At 42.1% G+C, this 25,399-nt stretch overlaps 1 long non-coding RNA gene across 1 annotated transcript; it reads right to left on the bottom strand.

Moving 5' to 3' along the window:
- Positions 1–8,887: 8,887 nt before the first annotated feature.
- LOC115645232 lies at positions 8,888–16,818 on the bottom strand. Its single transcript, XR_003998687.1, has 2 exons — positions 16,786–16,818; positions 8,888–8,975 (listed from the first exon to the last, which is right to left on the bottom strand). It is a non-coding gene; the product is annotated as an uncharacterized LOC115645232 (long non-coding RNA).
- Between the last annotated feature and the right edge of the window lie 8,581 nt (positions 16,819–25,399).

Genomic DNA, 25,399 nt, shown 5'->3' with positions numbered 1-25,399 from the left:
TTTAAAAAATAATGTCCCAATATACAACCCTGAAGTGAGCAGCCATATCAATGTGCAGAATATTCATTTTAATTTTTAATATATTAAATCACTGCTTTCTGCATAATATGTCAAAATATACTTCTATTACAATTAATTCTGCAAGCTGGACTATAAACAGTTTAACTACAGTTCTTTACTATTTGTTGTTTAAAAAAACCCTAAATTGACTACTCTGAGGATCAATCATCTAGTTTATTTTCCTGAGCTAATGATCCACCACCTTTCGTGAGCTCCTTCTCCAACTCCAGAGCTACCATGTTTAAAAACAAATATAAATAACAAAATGCATCACTAACTCAGACTTTAACTTTGTTTGTCATAAACAGATAGCTAAGGGTTAACGTCTCTTTCACCTGGAAATAAGTATCTGAAGCACCTGACCAGAGGACCAATCAGGAAACAGGATTTTTTCAACTCTGGGTGGAGGGAAGTTTGTGTGTGAGTCCTTTGTTCTTGGTCTTCTGCCTGTATGCTCTCTCAGCTATGAGAGGATTTCTATTTCCTGCTTTCTAATCTTCTGTTTCCAAGTTGTGAGTAGAAAAATGGTTTGTTGTTTTGTATTTACATGTCTATAGTTGCTGGAGTGCTTTGAATTGTATTCTTTTTTAATAAGGCTGTTTATTCAATATTCTTTTAAGCAAATGACCCTGTATTTGTCACCTTAATACAAAGAGACCATTTTTATGTATTTTTCTTTCTTTTTTATATAAAGCTTTCTTTTAAGACCTGTTGGAGTTTTTTCTTTAGTGGGGAACTCCAGGGAATTGAGTCTGCAGCTCACCAGGGAACTGGTGGGAGGAAGAAGTCAGAGGGAAACCTGTGTGTGTTAGATTCACTAGCCTGACTTTGCATTCCCTCTGGGTAAAGAGGGAAGTGCTTGTGTTTCCAGGACTGGAAATAGAAAGGGTGAACTCCCTCTGTTTAAATTCATGGAGTTTGCTTCTGTGTATCTCTCCAGGAATACCTGGAGGGGGGAAGGGAAAAGGTTTATTTCCCTTTGTTGTGAAACTCAAGGGATTTGGGTCTTGTGGTCCCCAGGGAAGGTTTTTGGGGGGACCAGAGTGCCCCCAAACACTCTAATTTTTTGGGTGGTGGCAGCTTTACCAGGTCCAAGCTGGTAACTAAGCTTGGAGATTTTCATGCTAACCCCCATATTTTGGGGGCTAAGGTCCAAATCTGGGACTAGGTTTATGATAGCTGCCATGGGAAGAATCTAGCCTTCATTATGAATTTCTTTTTCATCCATGCTTCTATAATTTCTAACACTGCCTTTCACAATCTCATTGCACAGAATCTGAGTCATTATCATGCCTTCCCCTCTTGACTATCTTGACTGTTCTCTGATCCACCACAGACTTTCAGTGATCTTAGGCAAATCACTTAACTGTCTGTGGTCTGGTCTACACTATGCTTTTAAACCAATTTTAGCAGCGTTAAAACTATTTAACGCTGTACCCGTCCACACTACGAGGCCCTTTATATCGATATAAAGGGCTGTTTAAATCGGTTTCTGTACTCCTCCCCGACGAGAGGAGTAGTGCTAAAATCGATATTACCATATCGGGTTAGGATTAGTGTGGCCGCAAATCGACGATATTGGCCTCCGGGCGGTATCCCACAGTGCACCACTGTGACCGCTCTGGACAGCAATCTGAACTCGGATGCACTGGCCAGGTACACAGGAAAAGGCCAGCTAACTTTTGAATTTCATTTCCTGTTTGCCCAGTGTGGAGCTCAGATCAGCACAGGTGACCACACAGAGCTCATTGCAACACAGGTAGCAATGCAGTCTCCTGAGAATAGAAAAAGAGCTCCAGCATGGACTGCACGGGAGGTACTGGATCTGATCGGTGTATGGGGAGAGGATTCAGTGCTAACAGAACTCTGTTCCAAAAGATTAAATGAAAAAATATTTGAAAAAATTTCCAAGGCTATGACGGAAAAAGGCCACACCAGGGACTCAGTGCAGTGCAGAGTGAAAGTTAAGGAGCTCAGACAAGCCTACCAGAAAACCAAAGCAGCAAACGGAAAGTCTGGGTCAGGTCCGAAAACATGCCGCTTCTACACTGAGCTGCATGCAATTTTAGGGGGCTGTGCCACCACTACCCCACCCCTATCCGTGGATTCCAAGGTGGGGGTTGTAATCTCAACCATGACTGAGGATTCTGCGGAGGGGGAAGATGAGCAGGATGAGGATGAGGAAGAGGAGGACGAACTTGCAGAGAGCACACAGCAGTCCGTTAGCCCGAACAGCCAGGAGCTTTTTGTGACCCCAATAGAATTATCCTCCCAGCCCTCCTAAGCCACCAGCCCAGACAGTGAAGCCATGGAAGCGACCTCTGGTGAGTGTACCTTTGTAAATATAAAACATGGTTTAAAAGCAAGCGTTTTTAATGATTGATTTGCCATGAGGGCTTGGGATGCATTCGGGGCCAGTAAAGTTACTGGAAAAGTTTGTTAACATGTCTGGGGATGGAGTGGAAATCCTCCAGGGACATCTCCATGAAGCGCTCCTGGAGGTACTCCAAAAGCCTTTGCAGAAGGTTTTTGGGCAAGGCAGCCTTATTCCGTCCACCATGGTAGGACACTTTACCACGCCATGCATGTAGCAAGTAATTGGGTATCATTGCATGACAAATGCTAGCTGCGTATGGTCCCGGTGATTGCTGGCATTCCAGAAACATTGGTTCTTTATCTCGCTCTGTTATCCTCAGCAGAGTGATATCGTTCATGGTAACCTGGTTGAAATTCAGGAATTTAATTAAGGGAACAGAGCTGTCCATTTTCATCCTGGGCTGTTGCTTAAAAGAAATCCTTCCTTGCACGTAGCCAAGCGGGGGGAGGGGAGGAAGGATAGCGCTGAGCTTTTTTGCGTTTGGCTAGCAGGAATCTTCCCAGTTACCGGCCACGCAGTGGGGAGGGAAAAGGGGGTGATTAACAGTGATCTTCCATGATACCAACCATGCGGTGGGGGGAGGGGTAAAGCAGTCATCCTAGAGGATTGGATGGGGGGGTTGGCTTCTGCTGCTGCATGTTAACAGGAAAGAAGCATCAGAGGGCATTGTGTATATGAAGGCTGGAGAAGCCAAAAGACAATGGCTTACCATGGCCTGATGCAAGCTGAATTCTGATGCCCAGACCTGCATCTGTGAGATCTGTAACACCAGAGCAGCAGGCACTCAATATTAAGATGCAAAATGCGACCTTGTAGTGAAATCACATGTGCTATGTAAGGTGAATAGTGTTGTTCAGTGTGAAAGAGTATAACCATTGTTCTGTAAAATGTATCTTTTAAAATACTTCTCTCCCTTTTTTCCCTCCCTCATGCAGCTGCACATTTTTCAAGCCTCCCTACTCCATCCTGAAGGCTCAGATAAGGTGGAGGAAAAAGAAGACGAGAGATGAAATGTTCTTGGAAATCATGGAAGTACCCTGCAATGAAAGAGCTCATCTGAATGAGTGGAAGGATGTGGTATCAAATTACAGGAAAGATGCCAGTGAACATGAGGACAGGAGGGACGCTCGAAATCAGAGGTGTAGGCAGGAAGATCAGAGGTGTAGGCAGGAAGATCAACGGTGGCAGGATGCAACGCCGGTGCTGCGTGATCAAACTGATATCCTCCAACATCTGGTGGATCTTCAGGAAGAGCAGCGGGGTCACAGAGTGCCACTTCAGCCCCTGTGTAACCACCCTCACCACTCACCATGTTCTATATCTTCCTCACCCAGACGTGTAAGAACGCGTGGGGGAAGGCTTTGTGCACCTGCCCACTCCACCTCCATGGACAGCCCAACCAAAAGGCTGTCATTACATTGAAATGTGTTTAAAGGCCTTTTCCTTCCCTCCTATCCTCTTCCCAAACCACACCCGGGATACTTTGTCAGTTCTCTGCCTCTTTTTATAATTATTTTTTAATAATGAATACATGATTTTTAAATGATAGTGACTTTATTTCCTTAAGCAAGCTGTAATCGAAGGGGGAGGGTGGGTTGCTTACAGGGAATGACTTTTAATAAAGAATACATGATTTTTAAACAATAGTGACTTTATTCCTTAAGCAAGTTGTAATCGAATGGGGAGAGTGGGTTGCTTACAGGGAAGGAGTCAATAAAGGCAGGGGGGAGTTCATGAAGGGGAAACAAACACAGCAGTCACACCATACCCTGGCCCATGATGAAACTGGTTTTCAAAGCTTCTCTGATGCGCACCGCTTCATGGTTTGCTCTTCTAATCGCCCTGGTGTCTGGCTGCGCGTAATCAGCGGCCAGGTGATTTGCCTCAGCCTCCAACCCCACCAGAAAGGTCTCCCCCTTACTCTCATAGAGATTGTGGAGCACACAGCAAGCAGCAATAACAAAGGGGACATTGGTTTGGCTGAGGTCTGAGCGAGTGAGTAATGTGCACCAGCGTGCCTTTAAAAGGCCAAATGCACATTCTACCACCATCCTGCACTTGCTCAGCCTCTAGTTGAACAGCTCCTGACCACTGTCCAGGCTGCCTGTGTATGGCTTCATGAGCCATGGCATCAAGGTGTAGGCTGGGTCACCCAGGATAACTGCAGGCATTTCAACATCCCCAACTGTTATTTTCTGGTCTGGGAAGTAATTCCCTTGCGGCAGCAGTTTAAACAGAGCAGTGCTTCTGAAGACGCGAGCCTCATGGACCTTTCCTGGCCATCCCACGTGGATGTTGGTGAAACGTCCCTTATGATCCACCAGTGCTTGCAGCACCATTGAAAAGTACCCCTTGCGGTTTATGTACTGGGTGCCCTGGTGCTCCGGTGCCAAGATAGGGATATGGGTTCCATCTATCACCTCACCACAGTTAGGGAATCCCATTGCAGCAAAGCCATCCACTATGACCTGCACGTTTTGCAGAGTCACAACCTTTTGTAGCAGCAGCTTAATGATTGCTTTGGCTACTTGCATCACAACAGCCCCCACAGTAGATTTTCCCACTCCAAATTGATTCCCGACTGACCGGTAGCTGTCTGGCATTGCAAGCTTCCAGAGGGCTATTGCCACTCGCTTCTCCACTGTGAGGGCTGCTATCATTTTGGTATTATGGCATTTCAGGGCAGGGGAAGGCAAGTCACAAAGTTCCATGAAAGTGCCCTTACGCATGCAACAGTTTCGCAGCCACTGCAAATCGTCCCACACCTGCAAAACTATGCGGTCCCACCAGTCTGTGCTTGTTTCCCGGGTCCAAAATTGGCTTTCAATGGCTAGAACCTGTTACCAGCAGGATCTCCAAAGCACAGGGGCCCGCGGTTTGAGATAATTCTGTATCCATGTCCTCATCACTCTCGTTGCCGCGCTGCCGTAGCCGCCGCCTCCTCCTCGCCTGGCTTTGCAGGTCCCGGTTCAGCATAGACTGCACGAGAATGTTCAAGGTGTTTACAATGTCCACAATTGCGGTATTGATCTGAGCAGGGCCCATGCTTGCTGTGCTATGGCGTTTGCAGAGTTCACCCAGGAAAAAAGGGAAAAAATGGTTGTCTGCTGCTTTCACAGAGGGAGGGGTGAGGCTGTACCCAGAACCACCCAGGACACTGTTTTTGCCCCATCAGGCACTGGGCTGTCAACCCTGAATTCCAAGTGGCAGAGGAGACTGCGGGAACTATGGGATAGCTACGGGATAGCTACCCACAGTGCAACGCTCCAGAAATTGACGCTAGCCTCGGACCATGGACGCACACCATAGAATTAATGTGCTTAGTGTGGCTGCATGCACTCGACTTTATACAATCTGTTTTACAAAACCGGTTTATGTAAAATCGGAATAATCCCATAGTGTAGATGTACCCTATGTCTCCATTTCCTTGTCTGTAAAATAGGGATAAAGGCACTTCTCTACCTTATGGGGTGTGGTGGTGATAAATACATTAAAGATTGTGAAGTGCTTTAAGTTTTACTGATGAAAAGTGCCATTATTATTCCCTCTTTTACATTCTTCCTGTGATTCCTGCTTTCAGGGATGGTCAACATGCTGCAGCCGAAATATTTCTTTCTCCAGAAGCAAGATCATCTCACTTCCATCTCCTGTAACTTTCCTAATAGTCAAACCTCCATTTCTGAAGCTGCAGCCTTGATAGACTAACGTGACGCTGATAGGGAGAGAGGAAAACTGATGAATTTGCCCACTTGGTAACATCACTGTCCATTGAAAGCATTTATCCTTGAATTATTAAAAGACTCTGCAGCCTCAACATCCACCTGGATGTGTCATTGCTTCTGGATACCAAAATAATCTGCAAAAAATGCCATTTTTCATCTGTTGGGCAACACAACTGAACTCCCATCTGTTGGAAGAGAGTAGTCTCAAAAAATCTGTAATGTTCTGCCTTGACTCTGTGATTCTACTAGATTAAACTAGCTAGGGACAAAAAGGGTAACAAGAAAATATTTTGCAAAGGCAAGACTAAGACCAAGAACAGGGTAGGATTATTATTCATTAATGAGGGAAAGACAATAACAAAAAAATCAGCAATGGCTGAAGTGTTTTTTATTTGTTTTCACACAAAAAAGTTAGCAGGGATCAGATGACTAGCCTAGTGAACATAAGGAGACGAACATAAGGGGTAGGATCTGAGGCTAAAGCAGGCCTTAGTTAAGAATGACTTAGACAAGTTAAATGTCTTCATGTTTGCAGGGCCTGATGAAATATATCCTAGAATACTTAAGGAATTGACTGAAGAGATCTGCGCCATTAACGATTTCTGAGAACTCGTGGAGGATGGGAGAGATTCTAGAGAATTGGAAAAAGGCAAATATAGTACCTATCTACAAAAAGGGCGGAAAGGACAACTCAGGGAATTATAGACCGGTCAGCTTAACTTGGGTACCCAGAAAGAGAATACTGCAAATAATCAATCAATTTCTAAGCACCTAGAAAATAATGTGATATGTAAAAGTCAACTTGCATTTGTTAAGAACAAATTGTATCATTCTTGACAGCAGTAACAAGCCTTGTGGAAAGAAGAAAGCCGTAGATGTGACATATCTAGACTTTATTAAGGTTTTCATACTTCCTTACATGACGCTCTCATAAACAATCTAAAGTAATATAGCCTGAACAAACCTAATATAAAGTGGGTTTGCACAAGTGACTGGAAAACTGTACTTAGACAGTTGCTATCAATGGTTCATAGTAAAGCTGGAAGGGCATATTGAGTGTGGTCCCTCAGGGGTCTGTCCTGGGTCCAGTTCTATTCAATATGTTTATACATTATTTGGATAATGGCATAAAGGGTACAGTATAGGGGCTCAATGGCCATCTCCCGCATCAGGCTTGGAGAGAGGCCACTCTCTCTCATGAGAGGGCACATGATAGCAGTTGTCAGGTATCTAAAAGGGTGTCATAAGGAGGAGGGAGAAAACTTGCTCACCTTAGCCTGTAAGGATAGAAGAAGCAATGGTCTTAAACTGCAGCAATGGAGATTTAGGTTGGACATTAGGAAAAAGTTCTTAACTGTCAGGGTTGTTAAACTCTCCTCAGGGCACATGTCTGGTGACAGTCTCAGCAGCTCCCCTCCCTTGGGGTTGGCACATCTCAGTAGCTGATTCAGGGGCCAGTAGCAAGACATAGGCATCTGACTCCTTCCTTAGATATTCCCTAACTAAGCTAGAGGCCTTGTCTCTTGTACTTTCTGTTCCATCTCTCCGCTTCTGGCATGTGGGGAGGGGGCTTGCCTGACTCCACCCACCAGAAGGTGGAAGCTCGAAGGGAAATCGCTCTGCCTCACTACATACACTTCTGATTTTTCAGACAATGGTAAATTGGGAGGGATTGCAAGTGCTTTGGAGGACAGGATTAGAATTCAAAATAATCATGGCAAATTGGAGAAATCATCTAAAATAAATAGAATGAAATTTAACAAGAACAAATGGAAAGTATCACGCTTAGGAAAGAATAATCCACTTCACAAATACAAAATGGAAAATGACTGCCTATGAATGGATTCTGAAGAAAAGGATCTTGGGGTTATAGTGGATCACATGCTAAATTTGAGTCAACAATGCAATACCATCACTGTTGCTGGTGCTAGCCCTCTGGGGGCCCTAAGCAGGAATATTTTTGTCCCCCCCCACAACACATATTAATAATTAATAGGGGGCCCCCTTGAGCTGCTTGGGGCCCTAAGCAAATGCTTAATCTGCTTATGCTGAGAGCCAGCTCTCACCATTTCAAATAAAGCGACTATCATTCTGGGATGTATTAGCAGGTGTGTTGTAAGCAAGAAATGAGAAACAATGTTGGTGAGATGATATCTTTTATTTGACCAACTGCTGTTAGTGAGAGAGTGAGAGTGAAGTTGGTCCAACAAAAGATATTGCTGCACCTACCTTGTCTCTTTAATATCTTGGGACCATCATGGCTCCAACAAAACTGTATAAGGCACGAGAAGTAATTCTTCCACTTTATTTAGCACTGATAATACCTCAGCCTGAGTACTGTGTCTAACCACACCACACTTCGAGAAAGATATGGACAAAATTGGAGAAGTCATCAGGAGAGCAACAAAAATGATTAAAGATCTAGAAAATAAGAAAGATTAAAAAACTGGGATTTGTTGAGTGGAGAAGAAATGGCTGAGGGGGGACATAACAGTCTTCAGGTATATAAAATATTGTTATAAAGAGCAGGGTGATGTATTATTTTCCTTAATTATTGAGGACAGGACAACATGTAATCGACTTAAATCACAGTAAGGGAGATTTAGTTTAGACATTAGGAAAATCTTCCCATCTGTCAGGGTAGTTAAACACTAGAATAAATTACCTAGGGAGGTTATGGAATCTCCATTGCTGGAGGTTTATAAGAACAGGTTAGACAAACATCTGTCAGGGATGATCTAGATCAGGGGGTTCCAAACTTGGTTCGTGGCTTATTCAGGGTAAGCCCCTGGTGGGCCGCGAGACACTTTGTTTACCTGAGTGTACCTCAGGTGCAGCCACTCACAGCTCCCAGTGGTTGCAGTTCGCCGTTTCCCAGCCAATGGGAGCTACGGGAAGTGATGGATTCTCAATAAACAAAGCGTCTCATGGCCCACCAGGGGCTTACCCTGAATAAGCCACTAACCAAGTTTGGGAAACCCTGGTCTAGATAATATTTAGTCTTGCCTCAGTACATGGGACTGGACTAGATGATCTATATAGATCCCTTTCAGTCTACAATTCTCTGATTCTATGATTCCCTGTCCCTAAGCAGGAAATCACCAACCTAAATGCAGATACCCTGCACAACCTCTAGCCAGCAATACAGGCCATTGAGAGCCCATGATCCCAGAGCTCTGGTATCTCCAATGGCTCTCCTTGCAATGTCTGGGTAAATTCAAGGTTTCAGTCCTCATCTTCAAAGTCCTCCATAGAACTGGCCCAAAATACCATTAAGGGGCCTCCTCACCCAAAATGATCATCGCCTTTCCATGACAGCAATGTTCCAACAAAATAGTTGAACTGTCAGTCTCAAGACAGAGACTCACAGAATGCATAAGATGGAGCTGTGTCAGAGACTAACCCATGAACTTGGAACTCATTCCTGGATGGGATCAGGATGATTGTGAACTTCAGCGCCATCAGCACAAAATGCAAAAAAACCCTTCCCTAGCCTTCCCACAATAACAATGCATTAAAAATACAATATAAAAGAAGCAACATCTAGTCCCTGCAAACTGGAGGGAAATGAGACCAGGAAAGAAGCTTCATATTATTTTCATCTTGGGAGGTATTAAACACCAGGCTGATGCAGGCCACAAAGGAAATAGACTCACTCCATCCCACTTGCTCTGTTGCATCATAACAATTTATCCCCCTGTTCTCTTTCCTTTATCTTCCCATCCTGATCGTTACCGAAATAAAACTGTTACCAAAATGCTGGGTCTGCCTAGCTAAGAGCCAATAACAGCCTGACAAGGATAAGGAAAAATGCTTTATTCTGCAGAAAAAAGGAGAGCCTTGTATCTTGATACAAAAAACTCTACTCAATACAAAAATCAAGAATCTTTTATAGACACTCACACACAGGCTTCGGTCGTGCTAGCATTTGATTGGTGGTTAACAAACCCTGCACTTCTGCAATCTGCTCAGCAAAAACCAACTAAGAACCAGCTTCAACTGCCTCAAAACTGATAAGGGGAGATAGTTCAAAAGTTCAGGGTACTGTGTCCGTGAGGCTTCTGCTTCGCCCTACTGGCTGCTTTTAAGCTGTTAAGGGGGGCTACCAGTGACTTTCACAGTCCCCCCTTCGGGCCTGACAATCTGGGTTGTCAGATTGTTAGGCCTGTTACGTAATTTGTGATCAAGCTGGAGGGATAGATACTGGTCTTTTGTATGGGCAGCAGAGTCCCTAGTCACAGCATTACAGAGACATTTTGCACATTGCATTATTACCCAAATAATACATAGGAAGAAAAGAGAGAAAATAATCCATTTGACAATTGTACGGAAAAGGCCAGGAAACCATGACCCAAGGTCTGGGAAGAGGTCCTCAAAACTAAAGGTGTGATCAAGAGACACAGCATGGAAAACAACAGCAGCATTCTTAATAGCTTGTAAATCCTTTTCAATTAAATCAGAGTGATTAACATAAAAACAGCATTTTTCCCTGATGCGAGCACAAGCCTCCCCTATTTCAGCATTCATGGCATCTAGCACACGTCTATTTTGCAAAGTCACTTCTGCTACTTCATCAATCTCTCGTTGCAACTTTTGGAAAGCATCTGTTGATGCATTAGCTGTTTTTTCAAGCTCTGCAGAAATATTTATAACTGCTCTCTTGAGCTTAGCCACCCCCAAATCAGGAATGAGTGCATGGACAAAAGAGTGGAATCCTGTTTGTCTGACAACTAAAGGCACTGACTATAAATCAGTTAGGTATACCAGGTGGTCTAATTTCCCAAATGTCTCGGTGAATAATCCAGTCCCACATGCATCCTCCCCATGGACCCGTCAGGATTTGGTATGTGGGAGACCACAGCCCCCTAACCGGTCCAAATGCTTGGAAGGAGTACTGTGAATGTCCACACTTCCACCCAGAAAGTCTCCAGTATGTCTCCATGACCACAGATCAGATGGTACTCCTGGTGTGTCTGTAAGGGCAGTGGGCCAAGTCTGGTACTCAAGATCACTCTGAATGGCCATCAGCTGGTCATTCAGGAAATCCTGAATTTCTAAACCTACTAGATCCCACTGTAATGCCTTCCAAGTCTTAATGATATTCAATACCATCTCTCCTTGGTGTAGTACTATATCACATCTGTTCTTTAACTATTCTCAGGTACTTTCAAGAGGCATTAACATTAAACGCATAGGAGGAGGTGTATTGCAATAATATACAGGTTACATTATTAATCACTGGAATGGTTTCAAAACAAGTAAAATTTCCAGTGGCAGAAATCCAATTAGGAAGAGCAATACCTGCTGAAGGATTTATCCAGAACACAGGGCACAGCCTGTAGAATAAACCCCAAAATCCAATCAGTACCACATTCCCAAGCAGGATCCCACAATTTTTCCTGCCACTGTATAATCCTTTGTTTCTTCACCAGGGTCAGTTCTTATTGACCTTTTTAGTCAGGAATTCCTGGACTTTGGCAATTTCAGTGGAGTGAGTGTTCCTTCTTCTTTTCCTAAACAGTCATGGTTCAGCATCCTACAAGGGAGAGGTTACCAGCACATCACCCTGTAATGGTTTTGATTCTTCTAGAAAAATTCAAAGGCACAGTAGGTCTATTAGTGGACAAGGGAGAGGTTACTAGCACTTCACCTTATCCTTTTTCCCTGCTGTCCAGAAGGCACAGAAAGAGAAATAGGCTAATCATCAGTAGGAGAATCCTCCCGAGGTGGAGGGGTCTTTTTGCAGTGAGAATCATGGGTCCAAGCAGTCAGTCTTTGGCATTTCACAGCGGTGTTAGTAGTCAGCAGGACTTAATAAGGGTCTTTTCAGCATGGAGCCAAAGCAGTCTTTCGTTGGTGGACCTTTACATAGATCCAGTCTCCTGATTCCAAGGAGTGGGAGGGCTGCTAGGGTCTTTGGGTAGCGCTTCTTTACCTGTGAGAAAAGAAACCTAACACATTTCATTAGTGCCTGGCAGTGTTTTGCAGATCTCTTAGCTGTTTGGGCACATTCAAGCCCTCCTCTTTTTTGGTTGTCAGCCAAGTCTTAGCTGTGAGAAGTGTCCTTGAATGGGGCCAGTCTTATCTTTAGCCTAAGCATGCTAGCTATTTTTTCCAGTTAATTCATTCTGTTCTTGTTTCTTCTTCCCTTCTTGGCTTCTTTTAACCTACAAAGGAAACTTTCACTCTTCACTCATACACCTTTTCCCAACAATGAACACATAAAACATTGCCATTATACAGCCTATTAGTCTTATTATTTAATATATGCCACTAAAATAACTTTTTACAGGGCTTTGGAGCAACAAGCCAGGACAAGCACACCCACTTTGAGTCCAATAGCTTCCCACCATTCCCAACCCTCTGGCTAGAAATCTGAGGTAGCCAGAAGGATCCCATGTACAATATGGGGAGTGGGTTAACTTTTCATGTCCTTGCTTCCAAAGACTGTTGATATGCAAATTTTAATAACAATTTTTTTAATTAACAATCTGACCAATGAAGTTTCTTTTTCTTACTTAAGCAAATGTGTTAGATTTTAGTGTATCACATTGTCCTGATTTATCCAAACACTTTGTATTCCAGGTTGAACAAAACAAGTATCTGTATTTAACCTTTCTGTTTGATTTTAAATTAGACTATCCTATGAAAATATTAAACACAACAATTTTGGCCACGAGACAAATACCACAAAACAGAACATAGAACACAAAACATAATTCCTATTGTGCCAGTAAATGCATGGTACGTTAAATGCTGTTCAGCTGGCATCAGTTTTTTCTGATTATCTGAAAGACAAAAAAACAGAGGTCTACCCTCCTTGGCAGTCAATCATCGCTTAAAATATACAAATACCCTTGTTGATTTCAGGCAAATCAGAGGAATTACCCCATATTTTCTTGTATTTGGTTCATAGGCAGCCCAGGTTTTAGTGGCTTCTACCTTATCAGTTAGATAATTTGCATTAATACAGATGCTTTCTGGCTTCCTTTTGGATCCAAAGCTATCCACAGCTTAAAGATTCTTACCTTAAAAGGGACATAATTAACTTTACCAGAATTTTGATTGCTTTTTACTTTTAACTCCTGCTTTCAAACACTGAAAGAAAACATCACTACTTATAGTGCCCCTTACAGCCTAATAAAATCTCAATTACATAGCACTGTATACATTCTTTAGCTAATTCAGCTAAATTGTTCATAGTCAAATGATTGCAATCTAATAATTTCTTTGCCTGAATTTATTTCGAAACATGTCAAAGACATCAAGAACTTTCCTCTTTGGCATTTTTACAAAGTTCAACTGCTGTTCCCTCCAGCAACTACAGAGTTAACTTCTCACTCTTCCTTAAATCACTTGCTTGTCTCCCAACAGCCACTTTTATCAACTCAAATCACCATTTCAAGTATTGTCCTGGGTATCTAAAATCCCCATGCTTACATTTACTTACTCTGTCCTTCCACTATACCCTCAAAATTTTCCAACCTGTTTTCTAATCTCTCTGTCTGTTGCCTGCCCGTCTGGGCCCGATCCTGCTTTTCTTGCTGAACCATCCCTTCCATGGGCACCAACTTGTTCCACTATCAGTTTAGCTAGGAGGGTGGGCTTCTCAACTAGCCTCCACCCTTCCTGGTCTCTTCCCTTAAACATTCCTACTCACAAGACTACCCGAGTCCTCCCTCGTGAGGCTTGCCACCTGGACAAAAACACATGACCCATTGGCGTTTAACTATTCAATTTCCTCTTGACATTCCTTTCTGAACACCAGGTATAGGCCATTTACTTAACGTATAATCCAAAGGGTTTAGAGGGTTTATCCAGAGACCCACCCATCTGTCTTCTGACACTCAAAAAGAGAATTACACTGAGAGCAGAGGGATTTACGGTCTAATCCAGGTTTTTCTACTTCTATACACTGACTGCTACAGGGGATGGGACAGAAGGATCTCAATTCAACCTCAGAGCTTCATCGCACGCAATGGCTTCCACATTGAGGAATTACGAACGAGAGGTTCAGTTCCGCCCACACACCTAATGCCCAAATGAACAGAGCAGAAAAACAACAGTAACCAGTTAAACAGAACAGAACCAGAACCAGATAGCAAACCAGAACCAGATAGTGTTTCCTTATCCTATTAGGGCTCACCTTATCGGAGCACGAACCCCAGGGGCCGCAGTGAAGCAAGGAAGAGGGGCTAAACACCCCGGTAGCGCCACTCCAAGTTCACCGCAGCCGTCCGGAGTCCGATGTCCAAGCTAGGAGAGTCCCATCTGGGTCGCCAGAAACTGTTACCGAAATATCGGGTCTGCCTAGCTGAGAGCCAATAACAGCCTGACAGGGATAAGGAAAAATGCTTTATTTTGCAGGAAAAAGGAGAGCCTTGTACCTTGGCGCAAAAAACTCTACTCAATACAAAAATCAAGAATCTTTTATAGACACTCACACACAGGCTTCGGTCGTGCTAGCATTTGTTTGGTGGTTAACAAACCTTGCACTTCTGCAATCTGCTCAGCAAAAACCAGCTAAGAACCAGCTTCAACTGCCTCAGAACTGATAAGGGGAGATAGTTCAAAAGTTCAGGGTACTGTGTCCGTGAGGCTTCTGCTTCTTTCTTCTGGCTGCTTGTAAGCTGTTAAGGGGGGCTACCAGTGACTTTCTCATGATCACCCTCCATACCTGGGAACTTGTGTTTGCCCCATCTGCAACTCTCACTTCCCTTTGAGTCACTGGTTCATTTCCCCTCTTTAAATCTCACTTTAAAACCTTCCTTTTCTCTTTAGTTGATGATTGACTCCCTCCTTCAAGTGTTGTGCAAAATTGTGTAAAGGAAGCTATATAAAAATAAATTGACATATTATACCATTGAAATGTAATTTAGATGGAAACTAGATGATAATTACATTGTTTTCTCTTTTTAAACTGGTTTTATTTGTTGTAAGCCAAAGTCACTTACATTGTAAAAGAAAATAAGTTTGAGCTAGAAAAGATACTGGTGATGAAAGAGATATAAAATATCTGAGAAATTAGGTTACATTTCAAATGTATTCCAGTACAAAGGGATGACCAAGCTCTTCAAATTGCTACACAAAAGTCAAGCCATCTACAAAATAATGTAGTTAGACAGACATTGAAGGGCAGAAAAAGATATTGTATTTTGAAACTCCAAAAACTGAATCTCCTTAACAACCCTCATAGCCGAATGAATAGTAGTAATTGGTGTAATCAGAATAAACTCCACTCACTTTCATCCGAGGCTATCACACACTTTACTAGCATTGTGTAAGTGTCATCAGATGGCATTGTTACTTACAGATTTCTAAGTTCTTTTCCTTAGCATGAGAGGAAATGTTCAGAGTTGGGAAGGTGCTGTGGTGTGGTTAGGTTTTTTGATACAAAGTTCTGAGTAGAGGTAGTGATCTCTGAAGATGAAAAATATGCGAACAGCAGGAAAGTTGGCTCTTTGCCATGATCTCAGATTAGACTCAATTCCCGAGGCAGAGTTGCCCTCTGGACCAAGATTCCTGGAAGAAGGGATTGTCTGCCTACGGTTTAACTACAGGTGAATGAAACAAGATACACAGAATCTATGTCACTGCTTGTCCACTCTGCAGCCATTCTGCAGGGCATCTACTACCACTCGGCAGATGCTGGTATGGAAGAAGGGGCAGCACTAGCCTTAATTAAGTAAGCCTCACAATATTCACGGTAGGTATCATCGGACCCATTTTACAAGTGGGTAATCTAAAGCTAAGTGAATTGTCCAAAATCACAGAGAAAGTCTGGGAGACAGAGGGGAATATTTATTATAGCTATTATATTAAAGGTGTAACAGGTGCTATACAAACAAGCATGAAAACAGAGGACACTGATTGATTCACTTATGGTGTAAATCCACAGGACCCAGTCTTAAGTGCTGTTTTTGTACTACAGCCCCACCTCCTGGCTAGTATAGAGCTAGTGTAGACAGCTCCCATGCCGCCTTAGGTACGTTCCCATATTTCCAAGGGGATGGGAATGTGGCCAAAGTACACTGTACTTCAACAATCCCTGGTCCCTTTGAGCCATAGCTGCTGGGCATAATTTAGAGTAATTTCTTGTCAGGAAAAAATTGAAAATGGTGCCAAATGGCATAAAAGAAACAATGGGTAGAAGAATAATTCCATATGGAAGAAAGGAAATCCCTTACAGTTTGTAAATAAGACTAGAGAAGAAGGGCACAAACAAATACATTTGAGCAGAATGTATTCAACAATGAAGGTTTAGAAATATGCTTCATCAGCATATAGAGTTGTCAGAGATGAAGCAGCACCATATTATTTGGATTTGTCTATGTTCTCCTATCTTTCTCCAATTTTCTTAGATGATCAGTTCATATTTTTTTTCTATCCTCAGTAAGCTGTGTATGGTGGTAATTAATATTATCTATATCAATACAATCTGAACTATTAAAACTGTAAATATTATAGAATCATAGAAATTTAGGCCTGAAAAAGTCCATGAGAACTCACCACGTCCAGTCCTCTGGGTTGAGGCAGGACCAAGTATACCTAGATCAGTGGTTCTCAAACTTGGTTCATGCCTTGTTTAGGGTAAGCCCCTGGTGGGCTGCGAGATGCTTTGTTTACCTGAGCGTCTGCAGGTACAGCCTCTCACAGCTCCCAGTGGCCATGGTTCACTGTTCTTGGCCAATGGGACCTGCGGTACACAGTGTGGGCCAGGCTGCCTCTTCCTGCAGCTCCCATTGGCCAGGAACAGTGAACCACGGTGACTGGGAGCTGCAAGCAGTCATACCTGTGGATGTTCCATATAAACAAAGCGTCTCACAGCCCGCCAGGGGCTTACCCTGAACAAGCCGCAAACTAAGTTTGGGAATCCCTGGCCTAGATCCTCCCTGACAGGTTTTGTCCAGCCTGTTCTTTAAAAAATTCCAATGATGGTGATTCTACAACCTGCCTTGGAAGCTTATTTCAGTATTTAATTATTTCTATGCTTAGAAAGTTTTTCCTAATATCTTACCTAAAACTTCCTTGCTCGGATTAAGTCCCTGACTACTTGTCCTACTGTCGATGGACATGAAGAACAATTGATCAAAGTGTTCTTTATAACAGCCCTTAACATACTGGAAGTCTATTATTAGGTCCCAACTTAGACTTCTTTTCTCAAGACTAAACATGTACAGTTTTTTAAACTTTTCCTGACAGGTCAGGTTTTTCTAAACTTGTTAGCATTTTGTTGCTTTCCCTGGATTCTCTCCAATTTATCCATATTTTTCTTGAAGTTTGGTGGCTAGAATTGGACACATTACTTCAGCTGAGGCCTTACCAGTGCCAAGTGTAGAGGGACAGTTACTTCCCCTGTCTCACATAAGGCACTCCTGTTAACCAGAACTCAAATTCAGCTGGAGCTGTTTATAGTGGGGCTCCAGTAAATAGTTTCAAACCTATGGGATCCCTGGTGCATCCCATGGGGCTGAAGTCCCAAGTCCTGGGACTCCAAGAAATACTCAATAAGAATTTAAGCTCTGCTGTTAACACCCCACAGAATGATATTAGCCTCTTTTGCAACTGCATCACAGTGCTAACTCATAATTAATTTGTGATACACTATAATCTCCAGATGCTATTCAGCAATACTACCACCTAAACCTACCTAACCAGTTATTCCACATGTTGTAGTTGCACATTTGATTTTTCCTGTCTAAGTGTAGTACTTTGACTTATATTTATTAAATTTCATCTTGTTAATTTTTGACCAATTTCTAATTTTTCAAGAAATTTTTGAACTCTAATCCTGTCCTCCAAAGTGCAAGCCCTCCCAGTTTGATCTCATTCACATATTTTTTAAGCATATTCTCTAAGTCATTAATGAAAATATTGAATGGTACCAGACCCAGGACTGACCCCTGTGGGACCTTACTAGAGCCATGCTTCAGACTGGCAATAATCTATCGATAACTAACCTTTGAATACGGTCTTTCAACCAGTTGTGCACCCACCTTATAATAATTCCATCTAGACCACATTTCCCTAGTTTGCTTATGAGACTGTCATTTGGGACTGTGTCAGAAGCCTTACTAAAATGAAGATATATCACATCTACTGCCTTCCCCCCATCCACGAGTCTAATAATCATGTCAAAAAAGGAAATTAGGTTAGTTTGACATTATTTGTTCTAAACCAATCCATGCTGGTTATTCCTTGTAACCTATTATCCACTAGGTGCTTATAGACTGATTGTTTAATAATTTGTTCCAATATCTTTCAAGGTATCAAAGTTAGGCTGACTGTTCTATAGGCAGCTGCAGAGTAGGAGACTTCAAATGTTACATGATTATTATTAATAAAAAAAATCATTTGTTCAGTGGCCTGCCTAAAGAAATAGTATCTCACAGCTTGAGAAAGCCAAATGTAAAACTGAATAAGATTTGAACATAAAAATGAATCTAAAAGAGAGCTATAGGATGTCTCTCTTCTACACATTATAAAAAGGATGGTGGCACAAGGTGCTAAACTGAATCTATTTCAAACCAAATTAAGCCATTTTCTTTGCTTCCTAGCTTTCTCATCATGCATTCTCTCATCCTGCAGCCACTTAGTCTTAAGCAATGAAAGCTGACTAAAGTACCCTTAAGCTGCTGTTCTAATCATGTTTTCCAAGTCATTTCCTGTTTTCCTGCTGATATCATAAACAGCCTTGCCAAAACCCTTTTTCATCTAGAGTAGGAGAGATTCATCGTGAAGTTAATTAAATTCTTATAGCTGAACTTCAATCTGATAGCTGTTGCAGATATTAGCAGTTGAATATTTGGAAGATTAATTAAAATACACAAACGACAGCCTTCACCCCTTCATTTAAATAAAATTAAGGTTAACTTGTGACACCATGGAATACATTTTCATAAAGATGCACACTTTAAAATGGCAATTGTATGCCTAATTGGGCAAACAGTAATAATTCCATATGCTTAGGCATATTCAACAGGTGGCACTTCAGAGCATTAAAAACTAGCAAGTGCCACAATGAAAGTCCATAAACTACTGTATGCACAAGGAGAGAAAGAGTGTCCCAAGGATCTGCACTAGTCTGTATATCATTTTGATATATTTATTTGTGGTCTTGAGAAGAGAATGAACAGTCTGGTGGAAAATTTGCAGATGTAAATTAAGCTTTTAAGTTAGTCAAGAAGAGAAGAATGTGTGGCATTCCTGAGAGATGGGAAGCAGTGCGGGCTGAGGGATGTGCTGGCCACCCCTTCCCACAGCCCCCATTGGCCTGGAGCGGTGAACCGTGGCCAGTGGGAGCTGCGATTGGCTGAACCTGCGGACGGTGCAGGTAAACAAACCATCCCGGCCCACCAGCGGATTTCCCTGATGGGCCACATGCCAAAGGTTGCCAATCCCTGCTCTAGTATTTTCCCCAGCACAGACACTGGGAGAACCTGGCAATGCACAACACTTTCCTCAGCCACTGTTGCTTCTTGCCCAGAGAGATGGATTATCTGTAAGGAAGTCAGGATGGGGAAAGGATTGTTGCTTCATGCAGGCAATAATAAGCATTGAAGTGCAGGGTCTAGAAACCATAGTGATGTTTTCATCTTTACTTCACCCCCAGTGCTGACTGGAGTGAGGTGACAAGTGGCTTCTCTCTCTCTACATGTATCTGAGGCTGCCCGATATAGTTGAGCAGCTACCAGGAAGAGATGGGATGGATTAGGTAGGCATTTGGGGCCACATTTTCAGTTGTTAATCTCCAGCTTTGGGTCTACAAATTGCACCATTTTTCATACATTCCCCACCCTCTTTCCCACACAGATTCCCTGATTATTGCCTGGCTTAGTTATCGCTCCTCGGTTACCTGAGCACTTGACTGGGCCTGCAAATGAGACATGGAGACATCCAGATGGCCAACTGCAGTTGTAAATGTTGATTGCAATTATTGATGGGGGCAAAACTGGAGGCCTGGCTAAGGCTGGACTAAACTATCCAGCTTCCATGCCCCCTCACATGTATCCTGCTGCAGTTTCTTTCTTGGGGAGAGATAGCAACAAGACCTGTATTTTTAATTTGAGTTAACCAAGGCATTGTCTATCTCCAGTGGGTTTTCTTCTCATACATAAGACTTACAGGTATTCTAATGAATTCTAATGAGCATTATAGGTAACTCAAGGTTTTTCTTATTGTTAGTGTCTGTAACAAGTTTACCACTATGTTTCTGCCACTCTAAAACCATATTGATTTCTACTAGTGGCCAAAATCATTTATGTAATTAAAAGCAACAGAACAATAAAATACCTTGGCACTGAATTTATACATGTATTGGTAGTATAGTTGTTTGCTATCACCACTCCATTGACCTCATATTGGGTATGTACTGAAATGCAATCAGACATGACTGGATTGAAATGTAAAAAAGGTTGTGTTTAATGGTTATCAAATTTGAACAGAACACTTTTTAGAACACTCTTTCTGAGTGTCAAACCCTAAAGCTAGGGATTACAGATAAGCTGCTTTCTGCTAGACTGTATTTGATACATTAAGGAACATGAATATGAATCCAAGAAAAATAAGATGGGAAATTCCAAATTTTGGGATTAGCTATGCATTTGTTAAATGCTTGTTATTTGAATGCTAAATTATATTTTCACAACAGACTGCATGTTCTATTTATTATCTCATGAAACAAAGTTGTCCAATAGGTTTATTTCAGATGCAGGAATTTGGAATGATTATAGAATTATGGAGAAAAAATGTAGGTATTATATTCTGAAAGTGAAGTCTATGGATCTACTTGTCTTTTATGAATGTATGCGCGAGCTTGATTGTGGAGGAAAAGGGGACTTGGACTATTAGACAATAGAAATCTGTAGAAGAGGTTACTTTTTTTTCTGCATTTGCAAAAGAACTAAACAGTGAAACTAGTCAAGTATATTAAATCTGCTTTAGAGACAGCCTGTAGTATTTCCTCTATGTGAATGTTTTTAGGCAACATTTAGAAACTGGCACATAGCACATACCTATTCTTATTAACATTCTGTATTTGCTAGAGTCAAGTATTGGTTGCTTTTAATTTTAGAAGAAAACCAGACTGTAATTCCAGTGTATGACACTAGAAAAAGATAAACAAAGGGAACACAATAGGAACGTGCATGTTAGCAAAGCTAAGAGTAAATTTGAATATAATTCTTCACTAAAATGAGATGTGGCTCTACAGGCAATGAATTTGTGCATACCATTAGTTAGCAGCATATTGTTTAGGTGATTTCACAGCTCACAAGTCAAATGAAGTTGCACAACTGAACTGCCATAACAGCTTGCTATTCCTGCTGTTACCACCACCCTCAGATAAGACAGCCCCTAAATCAATTCATGACTGTTCAGTCATTTCACACAGACTGTCTCAAAGACTTCTGTCATAAACAGATAAGAAAAGTTAATAGCACAGAAGTACTTTATATCTCTTTGACTGTAAAGGGTTAACAAGTTCAGTAAGCCTGGCTGTCACCCGACCAGAGGACCAATCAGAGGACAGGATACTTTCAAATCTTGAGGGAGGGAAGTTTTTGTGCTCTGCTGTTAGTTTTGGTTGTTGTTCACTCTGGGGGTTCAGAGGGACCAGATGTGCAACCAGGTTTCTCTCCAATCTCCCTGATACAGGTTCTTATAGATCCAGAATAGTGAGTACGAGGTAGATAAAGCGAGTTAGGCTTGTGTTTGTTTTCTTTATTTGCAAATGTGTATTTGGTTGGAAGGAGTTCAAATGTGCATTTGGCTGAAAGGAGTTCAAATTGGTATTTTGCTGAAAAGATTTTAATTTGTACTTGTATACTTAGGCTGGGAGAGTATTCCCAGTGTCTATAGCTGAAAGACCCTGTACTTATTCCATTTTTTTAAAATTTACAAAGATAATTTTTACTGTTTTTTCTTTCTTTAATTAAAAGCTTTTCTTGTTTAAGAACCTAATTTTTTTTTTATTCTGGGGGGGGACTGGGTCTGGATTCACCAGGGAACTGATGGGGAGAAAGGAGGGAAGAGGGAGAGAGAGGCAAATTTCTCTCTGTGTTAGAATTACTGTCTCAGGGAAAATCTGGGAGAGGAAGAGAGAAGGAGGGGGGAAGGTGCATTTTCCTCTCTGTGATCTTCCAGGGTAACCCAGGGAGGGGAAGGCTGGGAGAGGCAACAGTGAAGGAAAGGGTTTACTTTCCTTGTGTTAAGATCCAGAGGGTCTGGGTCTTGGGGGTCCCCGGGCAAGGTTTTGTGGGGACCAGAGTGTACCAGGCACTGGAATTCCTGGTTGGTGGCAGCACGATAGGTTCTAAGCTGGTAATTGAGCTTAGAGAAATTCATGCTGGTACCCCATCTTTTGGACGCTAAGGTTCAGAGTGGGGAATTGTACCATGACAACTTCAAAGTCACGCCTTCCAAAGGGGAGTTTCTGAAAGGAAATGGATCTGAGCCTTCCTCTGCATTTCAATGTAACCAAATTACAAAAATGTGTACAGAGTTCTCAAGGAAAGTAGTATAATGCTGATCTGCTCCAAGGCTTTTTACCATCATAAAAAGATCCATTTCCTAAAAGTCACCATCAGTATAAAATGTGTAACCCTTCTGCCAGGTGCCAATGACAACAACAATGACCAAGTTTAGTCTGTCAAGGGGACTTGGCCTCTTCTTACTGTAATAAAAGTATGACTCAAGCCTCATTCAAAGCCACACTACTATCTCTGGCTCTGGGAAAATAAAAGAAACCTCCTGGTCACCTTTTCAGGCTGTTTAAATTCAGTGGGTCTTGGACACCTAGATGCTTAAGAAAATTCCATTAAGTGCCTAAATGCCTTTGAAAATCTGACCCACAGTCTTTGGGAACATGAAACCTTATGTATCTTTTTATTTGGGAAAAAGGGAAACACAATCAAAGGACATTCATAGATTCATATGATTCATAGACTCTAGGACTGGAAGGGACCTCAAGAGGTCATTGAGTCCAGTCCCCTGCCCTCATGGCAGGACCAAATACTGTCTAGACCATCCTGATAGACATTTATCTAACCTACTCTTAAATATCTTCAGAGATGGAGATTTCACAACCTCCCTAGGCAATTTATTCTAGTGTTCAACTACGCTAACAGTTAGGAACTTTTTCCTAATGTCCAATCTAAATTTCCCTTGCTGCAGTTTAAGCCCATTGCTTATATATTTAAATACAAGAAACTGAGCAGCCCAAATCAATGCATCAGGAACTTGGTCAACTCCATGGTGGCAAATAGTAATTGTCCAGCTAATCGAGGTCTAAAACTCTTATTCCCATCACAAACCCACCAACCTAAAATACACTTGTAGGTCCAATTAGGCTTGGATGTAATCAAGTGTGTAAAGGGGTGGCTTTCCTCTGCCTCTCTGCTCTAGTCCAGAGAGAACCAGTTTGCCTGGTCCCACTCCAGGAGGTTCAGTTTCATAATATTAAGCTCTGCTTCTTCTGGTCTGGTGGGCTGGGGCAGTATGAAGTCAGCTCCATGCAGCTGTTGGCTGGTTAGGCTTCACTGTAAGATCAGCTCCACCCCACTGTCTCCATTGTTCTGACCATAAACAGATCTAACCTGTCACCGCTGTTGGCTTAGTCAGGCTCCCCTGCACACAGCTCGACTGCTGCTGATATGGAGCTGCGGACTCAGTCCACACATGACATTGAATTTGCAAGTAGGGAACTAATTCTGTGCAATTCTTATGCTCTTTCACGAGTACTGTAATAATAATAACAAATTATCATGTAGACAATCAAAACATACAAAATACTAAAGAAAGGAAATAAAACTAAGTAGGTGGAAATATGGGTAAGCAATGTTACTATTCATGTAAACAAAGCTGGCAGAGCTGACTTTTCCCCTTCTCCCCAATGGAGAGAGCAGAATATTTTCTGAGGAACAGAATGGGCCTTTTAGACACAAATCAAGGTAGTGGCAATGTGGAGCTGCATTACCGCACAGGAACATCAGAAGGCAATCTGCCTCAAAAAGCTTGCATATGGGAAGGGGAAGCATGCCTGCTACTATCCTTTTTGCACTTGTGTTCTGTTCCTACTTTGCAGGGTGATATGGAAGGGGATCATGGTACCACCTATTACACCTCTTTTGGAGCTCTCTTTGCCCTTGGCAGACAAGGGACAAAGTAGTCCCACGTAATTCCAAGTGTATATGCCCAGTTCCTGCTCCCATTGATTTCAGTGGTGCAAGAGCAAGCCTAGCTGTTGTAAACATTTCTGGCCTTTATATCACTTGTGCAAGAGGATGGTGTAAAGAATCCTCCTGTGTCTCTGGGTAAATGCCAGACAGAATTTGGGGCCCTTAGATGAGAGGTTGATTGTATCAGAGGAAGAAGTGTCAAGCTTGCATACTGCATCAAGGCACAACTGATTGCAAAATGTTATTGCTTCTGGTGAGCACAGAAAAATCTTCCAGATTGAATTTTCTGAGCTTCACAATGGATGCCAGAACTCTAACTCTGAACATTTGCTCAGCAAACTAGAAATTACATCATAATATCGCATTTCGCTGCTATACTGATCATTCTACACATTAGTAATAGGAATAATATGACTATTAGGATTTTGTGTTACATTCTGGGAGTGGTGATACTAGAAAGATAAATCCATTGGAGGGACTCCAGACATGAGCAACCAAAACAGTTATATGGCTGGAAGGAGAAAGCAATAATGAAAAATTAAAAGTACATACAGTGGTCAGCATCAAAATGCTGACATGTACTGCTTGCAAATAATTAATGTTATTTACAGTATCACAGCATTTAAACGGTGACCTCTGTAGCATGGCTAAGTGGCAATTTCAAGGAAATGATGACAATCTATATGTATTTGAAGAGTGTAAGAAAAGTAATGAAGGAGAACAATTATTTAGCATAACAAAAGGGAGTGTAACTAGGAATGATTGAGTTAAACTAAGAAACAGGAAATTTAGGCTGCATAGCCGAAAGAAATTCCTGACAGAGATCTATCAGCCTGTGGAGTGATCTCCAAACTACTCATGAGTAGAAACTTCAGAGCTTGGCTCAGTTAAAACTAGGCTGAAGAGAACCCCAGTAAGGGTATAATAGGGACACGTTTGAATTGACAGATGACCTAATAGTTTTATTTTTTCCATCCCTGTGTTTATGTGTAACCCCCTTTCTTGCTTTCAATGTAAATGACTTCAGGCAATTCAATTGGGAAGTCTCCAAAGCTCGGGGACGC

Source organism: Gopherus evgoodei, chromosome 2 (assembly GCF_007399415.2).
Source record: "Gopherus evgoodei ecotype Sinaloan lineage chromosome 2, rGopEvg1_v1.p, whole genome shotgun sequence".
In the NCBI taxonomy this organism is placed as follows: domain Eukaryota; kingdom Metazoa; phylum Chordata; order Testudines; family Testudinidae; genus Gopherus; species Gopherus evgoodei.
The sequence above is the reverse complement of the archived record's forward strand: the minus strand, read 5'-3'. Positions and strand labels throughout refer to the sequence as shown.